This window comes from Petaurus breviceps, unplaced genomic scaffold (assembly GCF_028583685.1).
Source record: "Petaurus breviceps papuanus isolate PSGF00001 unplaced genomic scaffold, PetGlider_PUasm1.0 184, whole genome shotgun sequence".
In the NCBI taxonomy this organism is placed as follows: domain Eukaryota; kingdom Metazoa; phylum Chordata; class Mammalia; order Diprotodontia; family Petauridae; genus Petaurus; species Petaurus breviceps.
In genome coordinates, this window is record NW_027185793.1 from 5,714,541 (window position 1) to 5,725,042 (window position 10,502).

Sequence of the window (10,502 nt, forward strand, 5' to 3'; positions counted from 1 at the left end):
GTGGGATTAACAAGCTCTGGGTTTTAACACAATCAATTTGAAAACCAAGCCAATACAGGGGAATCTTTATTTGCCATTACTATCACAGTCACTTGCCCGATGTCACATGACTAGTTTTTGTGGTAAGTGTACGAGGCCGCATTTGAACTCAGGTACTGCTGACTCCAGGGCCGGTGCTCTATTTATTGCTCCACCTAGCCACCCCCGACCAAGGAATTTTCAAGGCACTCTTTGTCTCATTGAATTTTCATACCTCTTTTATCATTTGACCATTCTGTTTTAAGGTATTATTTTATTTAATATTATTTTTATTCCTCCTTTATTAAACTATTGACTCTTATGCATAATTTTCTTCCATAACTCTTATTTCTCTTCCCAATTTTTTCTCTACCTCTCTGACTTGATTTTCAAAAGTCCTTTTTGAATACTTCCATGGACTAAGAACAATTCATATTTTTCTTGGAGGCTTTGGATGGTACTTACTTTGTCCTTGTTATCATCTTCTGTGTGTTTTGATACTCTTTGTTACCATGGTAACTTTCCATGGTCAGCATTTTTTTTCTCTTGTTTACACATTTTTCCAGCCTATTTCTTGACTTTTAACATTTTCTTAAAGTGGGGCTCTGCTTCCACAGTGAAACACACAGTTACAAGTTTCAAGGGTTTTGTGCAGTTGCTTTCAAAGCTACTTCTAGGAACTTTAAAGTTTTCAGTTATCAGGTGGAATGATCTAAGGAGATGTCTTTACTCCTCTCCTGGCCTATGCTCTAGCCTGTGAGTAAGCACAAAGACTCTTTTTTGCCTTGGAACTGTGAGGAGGTTCCCTGCTCCACTATGGCCACAAGCTCTAGTGTGCTACTTCTCCTTCTTGTTTTGGAACTGCCTCCCAGAATTTTGACCTGGATCCAAGTATGGGCAAAGCAACAGAGTCCTACTACCCCCAGTGCAAGCAAAATGTCCCTTGTAAATTTTTTTTTTCTGACCAGATGTTTGACCCCCTTAATATGTGTGAGCTTAGAACTCTGGAAGCAGGTGCTGCTGAAGATGACTAGGTCACTCCCAATTCCCTCTCCTGGTTTGATGAGGACTAATCTCCATTGGCACAGCCTGCACAGGACTGAGCTCCACTCTCACCTAGGTGGGACAGATCTTTTCCACTGATCATCTAAGTTTTCTTTGGCTGGAAAACTGTTTCACCACATCTTTTTATTTTGGTGGGGGAGGAGGATTCTGCCACTTCAGGAATTGTTTTAGACATTATTTAAATGTTTTGGGAGGATTTGGGGGGAGATCTTAGGCAAATCTTTCCTCCTTATTCAAAAATTAATTATTGAATCAGATATCAGCCCCTTTAGGCTGATTCTCAAGCAGCTTTTAAAGTTCGGGGCTGATACTTAAAAGAAGAACTCAGATCCATTCAAAAGGTAAAGTTAGGTGATTTGATGGATTCTGCCCCATTGTGTTTTACTCAGACAGGTCTGGGAAAGTGTGCGTTCTCCCATTGGTTATAAGGTGATATGGATACAGATAATTCCCCTTGACCAAAACTTAGCGATCAAAGCCATGTTTCCCATTACCTCATTAAAACTAGCCCCTCCTCCTCTAATACAATATTCATGCAATCATTAGTTTTTAACCAAATCAGAATGGAGCTGTGAGGAGGTTCACCTTCAAGAATACACACTCTCCCAAGGACATATGAACTTTGGATTCCATGAGGGGTCCTTGACATTCAAGTGTATCCCTGACCTTTTTACTGACAGTATGCTAGCATTATTCATAAAATGATTAATTATCCAGAAACTTTGTCTCTCCAACTTTTTATATATCACAATGATAAATTCATCTGACAAAAAGAGAAATTGATAACTTTCTGACTTGCTTTCATAATAATTTCATCCTTCAAAAAATGAAGGAATTAACAAATAGAAAGTTTATGATGGAGTTGATTTTCAGTAATAGGGATATAGTGATTTCTATAGCAGAATTATTGGAAAGTCTGGGGATAAGTGACCTTGCAACCTTGAATTTAGGATATGAATTTAGGAAATGAATTCTGCAAAAGTCTGACATAGATCTTTGATTTTGGGAATCAAGATTTTAAAGAATATAGAGGAAAGATAATTACAATCCCAAGGAGAAAAATGTTCAGGGTAAGTCAACTCACAGGTATTGTAGATATTCAACACTGAAAATCTGAAGTTAAAACACAACCCTTAAAATATTCAGTTTCACATCTGCCCATCACTTTCATTGCTTTCTTGAATAGTTTTGCCATAAATGAAAAAAAAAAAACATATTCCTTTCACCTTTAAAGTGTTTTTGCTTCACCTTTCTTTTCCTTCCATCATTTAGCCTTCACAGAATCTTGGCTCATTCTGGGATAACACCACATCCTTAGGCAATCTTTTCAGCATGGATCGTATTTCCATTTATGTTTTCTGGATTACATAGGTCATGGTGGGGATTTGTCTCATGGGATTGATGCAGATTTATAAGAAACACCAAGAAACTCAAATTTTTTTAAAGTAAATACACTGAAGTAAGAAGTAAAGTTTAAAGCAAATAACAGAGTGGTAATATTAGAGTATACCATGACCTTGGAACAAAAAAGTGTCATAAATGCCAGAAATAATAATGAACAGAACTTATCTTGAGAAGCAAAGAATAAAATATTAGTTTCCCATATTAAGGGAATAACAAGAGACATTGAAGAAAAATAGGACCTTTGCTTACAGTAGATAGGACAAGGATAATTGATAACAAAGCAAAGACAAAATCACTTAATTTCTTTTATTTTGTTACTTTTTGTTAAAATAGATAATGTCATTTACATTTGAAGTGATAGAGCAAAATAACAAATAGGGAGTTTATACTCAGAATAAATAAGGAGATACTAAGAGAAAACCTAAGTATCCTTAAACAATTCATGTCATCTGATTGTTATTCATTCCATTGGCTATGATTGTTCTTTACAACTTGACTAATGTTTAATGTGAAGGTATATGTGGAACCTATATTGGATTTCATGCTGCCATAAGGGGGGGGGGGTCAGGAGAAGGAAGGGGAGATAATTTGGAACTCAAAAACTTGTGGAACTGAATGTTATAAACTAAAAGAAAATTAATTTAAAAGAAATACACGCACACACACATATGATGATGATGATGATGATGATGATGATGATGATGATGATGATGGTATAATTTAAGAATCCTAGAGGATCAACTAAAAAAAGCCTCCTTGAAATAATTAGAAACTTTAGCAAAATTGCAGGATGTGAAACAAACCCACACAAATCATCAACATTTCTATATATTAACAGCAAAACCCAACAACAAGAGATAGGCAGAGAAAGTACATTTTAAATAACAGTAGACAATATACCTTCTAAGATGGCGAAGTAGAGGCAGGACTTCCATACAGCTCCAGCTTCCACCTCTCACAATACATGTAAAAAAATGACTTTAAACAAATTTTAGAGCTACAGAACCCACAAAATGACAGAGAGAAACAATTCTCCTGCTGAAGGAAGCCCAGCAGGCATGCAGGAAGTATCCATTACAATGCCTTGTGAACTGAGGGCAGTCCTGCCTGAGCTGTAGCTTTAGCCCCAGGACAGCCCCAACTAGCAGCAGCTAGAGCAGACTTCATGAGAGTAAACAGCCAGCAGGTATAGCAGTTTCCAGACTTCTCATTCCATAAATACCAAAGACAAAATAAAAGGTAATTGTGGAACTTGGTTGGTCCAGGGGAGGACAGAAGAGGGCTGTCCAGTGGCTACTCTTGGAGTGAGAAGCCAAGGAGGTGCAGTGGCTGCAGCTGCTGCCACCAGGCTGCTTATGGAACTCCTGGCCTGCAGATTGCAGGGGGAACAAGTGACCATTTAGAGGATAATCACTCTTGCTTTGACCTGCTTAGATCTGGATTGTGGTGTTGGGTGGTGGTCTTGAGGTGTGTGATCAGTGAGCCAGAGCCTATGGGGCTGTAGAGAGAGTGCCCAACTAATAGCTCCAGCAGCTGCAAAGCTCCAGTGATTTGGGAAATTGCTCTCTCCATTCTGTAAATAGATTTCTACCATGGCAAAGAGCTCAAAAGTAAAGTAGTTGGCTGCCAATAAGGCAAGCAACAGGAGCATAGATGATAGATTCCTTTTTGTGGGGGACAAAAAGGATCAAGGGAGGAAGACATAAAAGTCAGAACCCTGGCATCAAAAGACTCCAAGAAAAATATGAATTAGTTACAGGCCACGGAGAAGCTCAAGAAGGATTTTGAAAATCATGTAAGAGAAGTCAAGGAAAAATTGGGCAGAGAAATGAGAATGATGCAATTAAATCATGAAAAGTCAACAATCTGCTGAAGGAGACCCAAAAGTACACTGAAGAAAATAACACCTTAAAAAAGAGAGTAACTCAAATGGCAAAAGAGGCTCAAAAAGACAATGAGAAGAAGAATGCTTTAAAAAGTCAAATTTGCCAGATGGAAAAGGGGTGGGATATGATGGAGGGAAATATAGTTAGTCTTTCACAATACAACCACTGTGGGAATGATGTGGATAACTACACATATACAATCTATATTGAATTGCTTATCTTCCCAGTGGGGGTGGTGAGGAGGGAAGAAGGGAAAAAAATCTGGAACTCAAAGTTTTAAAAACAAATGTTTAAAAATTTGTTGCTGTTGTTGTTGTTTTTACATGCAACTGGGAAATAAGATATGCTGGTACTAGAGTATAGAAATCCATCTTACCTAACTAGAAAGTTAGGGGGTGAAGGGGGAGGATATAAAAGAGAACAGATTAGGGAAAGGGGTATTTGGTAAGCTTGCTATTTTGGGTTGGGTGTAGGGGAAAGACGGGGAAAGAAAAAATTGTAACTCAAAATCATTTGGAAATGAATGTTGAAAATTAAAATAAATAAATTTTAAAAATTTAAAATTAAAAAAATAACAGTAGACAATATAAAATACTTGGAAGTCTACCAGTCACTATATAAACACGATTAAAAATTAATTCATACAAATCAATTCACATTGAAACAAATGGAAAAATATCAATTGCTCAGTATTAGGCCAAACCATTATAATATAAACAATAATTTGGCTTAAATTAATTTACTTATTCAGAGCCATTGCAATCAAACTACCGACAGAAATTTTATAAAATATTTTTTTCAAAATCTATAGTGATATGAAAAAGTGTTCTAAGTCAATATTGAATAGAGAAATTAAAATTCAAACAAGTCAGATTGGCTAATATGATGGAAAAGTAAATGACAAATGTTGGAAAAGATGTGGGAAAATTTGGTCCACTTCTACTTTGGTCCACTTTGGTACAGTTCTTAATTGATTCAGATATTCTAGAGAGCAATTTAAAAGTATGCCCAAAGGCAATGAAACTGTACATATCCTTTGAAACAGCAATACCACTACTAGTTGTTTTATTCCAAAGAGATCATAAATAAAGGGAATAGGACCTGCACTTATAAAAGTATTTATAACATTTTTTTTGGTCACAAAGAATTTTGGAATTATTTGGGGGAAATCCCCCCTCAATTGGTGAATGGCTAAAAAGTGGTGGTCTATGAATGTAATAAAATACCGTTATGCTTTAAGAAATGAAAAAAAGACAGATTTCGGAAAATAAAAAGTCTTTACAGATTTTGAGAATTGATGTGAAATGAAGTGAGCAGAAAGAAGAGAGCATTGTCCATAATAACCGCAATGTTGTGTGATTATCAATAATGATATAATCAGTTCTTCTTAAAAATGCAATGATTCAATATAATTCCAAAAGACTCATGATGGAAAATGCTATCCACATCTTTAAAAAGAACTGGTGGTCTCTGAATACAGATTAAATCAGTTCCTTTTCTTTTTCATAGCTTCCCTCCCCCTCCCCCCGAATTTGTTCTGTTTTTTTTTCCTCTCACATTATGACTGATATGAAAATATGTTCTGTGTCATTGCACACATATAACCTATATCAAATAACTTACTGTCTGAGGGAGGAGCGAGACTATAAAGGAAGGGAGAAAATTTGGAACTCAATGCTTTATTTTTTCAACATGTGATGTATTGCCTTTACATGTATTTAGGGTAAAAAAAAATTAAATACCATTTAAAATGAAAAATAAAAACAAATTAGCCAAATATAAAAGAAAATACAAAATTTAGTGTTGAAAATAATTCCTTAAAATTTATAATTAGGCAAGTGGAAGTTAATCACTTGAAAAGACATTTAAAAGAACAACAAAAAGGGGAAAAAAGGAAATATAAAATTTCTCAATTGTAAAAACAAGTAGCTTGAAAAATAAAACAAGGAGAGATGATTTAAGTATTATTGGACTACCTGAAAGGCACAATCAAAGAAACACTTGAGACATCCTATTTCAATAAATTTTTAAGGAAAACGGCCACAAAGCCCTAAAAATAGAAGGAAAAGTGGAAATTGAAAGCATCTGCTTATCATAAACTGATATAGATTCCAAAATGAAAATTCTAAGGAATATTATAGCTAAATTTCAGAACCACTAAGCTCAGGGGAAAAAAAAAAAACATACTTCAAGATATGAGAAATACGTCATTCAAATATTGTGAAGCCACTTCAGGAGCACACAAGATTTGTCAGTTACCACCTTTAAAAAATGGAGTGCTTGGAATATGACATTCTAGAAGAATGTCTAGAAGAAGCTTGGATTACAACTAAGAATCAACACCTGTTCAGCAAAACTAAGTATAATTCTTCAAGGGAAAAAAATGAATTATACAGTGAAATAAAGGTCATTCGAGCATTTTTAATGTAAAGACCAAAGATGAGTAGACGATATGAATTACAAATATAAGACGCAAAGAAGCATAAGAATCTAAGCATGAGAGCGAAATCACAATGGACTCAATAAATTTAAAAGGTTTACTTTTCTTTTTTTATATATTTAATTAATCTGTTTGTTTCCTTTTAGTTTACAGGATTCAATTCCACAATTCCATGAGTTTCACATTTTGTCCCCCTCCCTACCCTAACCCCATGGTGGCATATAGTCCAGTATAGGCTCTGTAAATAAATACTTTCACATTATACATTAGTCAGGTTATGAAGAAGGATTGCATCAGATGGAATGAAAAATGGTAGAGAGGATAGAAAACCAAACAAGAGAAGGAAAAAGATCAGGTATTTTATTCCACCTGAATATAAACTCAGTTCTTTCTAGTTTTTTTTTTCCCCCCTCTGGATGCACATATGCACTCTCAATCATGAGTCTTTTGGGATTGACTTATATCACTGCATTGCTTGGAAGGGTCCAGTCTATCAAAGTTGGTCATCAGACATACGTTGTGTCTATAATTGTGTACAAATTTCTCCTAGTTCTACTCTTCTCACTCAGCATCAGTTTGTATAAGCCTCTCCAGGTAAATATGAAGACCATCTGCTCCTAGTTTCTTATAGCCCAATAATATTCCAAAACATGCATATACTACAACTTGTTCAGCTATTCCCCAATTGATGGGCACCCTCTTAATTTCTAGTTCTTTGCCACCACAAAAAGAGCTGCTATAAACATTTTTGTACATATGGGTCTTCCCACTTCTATGATATCTTTGGGATTTAACACTAGCAGTGGAATTGCTGGGTCTAAGTGTATGAAATTATGTATAGCCCTTTGGGCATGATTCCAGATTGCTCTTCAGAAAGGCTGGATCAGTTCAAGACTCGACCAGCAAACAATTGGTGTTCCAATTTGCCCACATCCTCTCCAGCATTTATCATTTTCCTGTTTTGTCATCTTAGCCAATCTGACTGGTGAGATGTGGTACCTCAGAGTTGTTTTGATTTGCATTTCTCTAATCAATAGTGATTTAGAGCATTTCTTCGTGTGCTTATAGATATCTTTAATTTCTTTCTCTGAAAATTGCCTGTTCATATCCTTTGACCATTTATTAATTGGGGCATGACTTGTATTCTTATAAATTTGGCTCAATTCTCTGTATATTTTACAAATGAGTCCTTTGTCAGAGACATAGGTTGTAAAGATTCTTTCCCAATTTCCCACCTCCTTCTTAATCTTGGTTATATTGGCTTTGTTCATACAGAAGCTTTTCAATTTCATGTAGGCAAAATTATCCATTTTACATTTTATAATGCTCTATAATTCTTGTTTATCATAAAGTCTTTCCCTCTCCATAGGTCTGACAGGTAAATTATTCCTTGTTTTAGGAGACTGCTTACAGTATCAACCTTTATAGCAAGATCATGAACCCATTTAGACTTGATTTTGGTATATTGTGTTAGATAATTATCTATGCCCAGTTTCTGCCATACTATATTTCAATTTTCCCAGCAGTTTTTGTCAAATAGTGAGTTATTATCCCAAAAACTATGGTCTTGGGGTTTATCAAACGATAGATTACTATAGTCGTTTACTTCTGAATCTCGTGATCCTAATCTATTCAATTGATCCATTCCTCTATTCCTCAGCCAGTACCAAGTAGTTTTGGTGACTGCTGCTTTATAATACAGAGTAAAATCTGGTGTAGCTAGTCCACCTTCCCTAGCATTTCTTTTCATTAATTCCCTTGATATGCTGGACCATTAATTCTTCCAAATGAATTTTGTTACTATTTTTTCTAGCTCTATAAAGTAGTTTTTTTTTGGTAAATTAATTGGTATGGCACTAAATATATAATTTAATTTAGGTAAAATTGGCATTTTTATTATATTAGCTCGACCCAGCCACGAGCAATTGCTATTTTTCCAATTAGTTAGATCTGACTTTATTTGTGTGAAAATTATTTTGTAGCTGTGGTCATATAGGTCCTGGGTTTGTTTTGGCAGGTAGATTCCCTAATATTTTATACTGTCATCAGTAAATTTAAATGGGATTTCTCTTTCTATCTCTTGCTGTTGAATTTCCTTGGAAATATAAAGGAATGCCGAGGATTTCTGTGGGTTTATTTAATATCCGGCAAGTTTTCCAAATTTATTTATTGTCTCAAGTAGTTTTTTTTAATTGATTCTCTAGGATTCTCTAAGTATATCATCATATCATCTGCAAAGAGTGATAGCTTGGTCTCTTCTTTGCCTAATTTGATTCCTTTGACTTCTTTTTCTTCTCTAATTGTTACTGCTAACATTTCTAGTACCAGATTGAATAAGAGGGGTGATAGTGGACACCCTTGTTTCACCCCTGATCTTATGGGAAATGCTTCTAGCTTCTCCCCATTAAATATAATACTTGCTGAAGGCTTTAAATAGTTGCTACCTATTATTTTAAGGAAGGCTCCATTTATTCCTATACTTTCTAATATTTTAATAGGAATGGATGTTGTATTTTGCCAAATTCTTTTCTGCATCTATTGCGATGATCATGTGCTTTCTGTTAGTTTTATTGTTGATATGATCAATTATACTGATGGTTTTCCTAATATTAAACCATTGTTGCATTCCTGGAATAAATCCTACCTGATCAAAGTGTATTATTCTTGAGATAAGTTGCTGTAGTATTTTTGCTAGTATTTTATTTAGAATTTTTGCATGTATATTCATGAGGGAGACTGGTCTATAATTTTCTTTCTCTATTTTATCTCTTCCTGATTTAGATATCAATAATATATTTGTGTCATAAAAAGGATTTGGTAGGACTCCTTCTTCACTAATTTTCCCAAATAGTTTGTAGATTATTGCAATCAATTTTTCTTTAAATGTTTGATAGAATTCACTAGTAAATCCTTCAGGCCCTGGAGATTTTTTCCTAGGGAGTTGACTGATGGCTTGCTAAATTTCTTTTTCTGAGATGGGGTTATTAAAGTAATTTACTTAATGTTAATCTGGGCAACTTGTAGTTTTGTAAATATTCATCCATTTCCCTAAGATTGTCAAATTTATGTGCATACAATTGGGAAAAAATAATTCCTAATTATTGTTTTGTTTTCCTCTTCATTGGAGATAGATTCACCCTTTTCATTTTTGATACTCATAATTTGGTTTTCTTTCTTTTTTATAATATTGACTAAGGGTCGATAAATTTTGTTGGTTTATTCATAAAACCAGCTCTTAGTTTTATTTATTAATTCAATAGTTTTCTTAATTTCAATTTAATTAATCTCTCCTTTCATTTACAATATTTCTAATTTTGTATTTAATTGGGGATTTTGAATTTTTTTTTCTAGGTTTTTCAATTGCATGCCCAATTTGTTGACCTCCCTTTTCTCTAACTTAATCATGTATACACTCAGGGATATAAAACTTCCCCTAAGAACTGCCTTTAATGCATACCATAAATTTTGGTATGTTATCTCATTATTATCATTCTCTTGAATGAAATTACTGATTGTTCCTATAATTTTTTGTTTGACCCACTCGTTCTTAAGGATTAAATTGCTTAATTTCTAATTAGTTTTTAGTCTGTCTTTCCATGGCCCTTTATTGAATATAATTTTTATTGCATCATTATCTGAGAAGGATGCATTTACTATTTCTGCCTTACTGCATAGAATTGTCAGGTTAT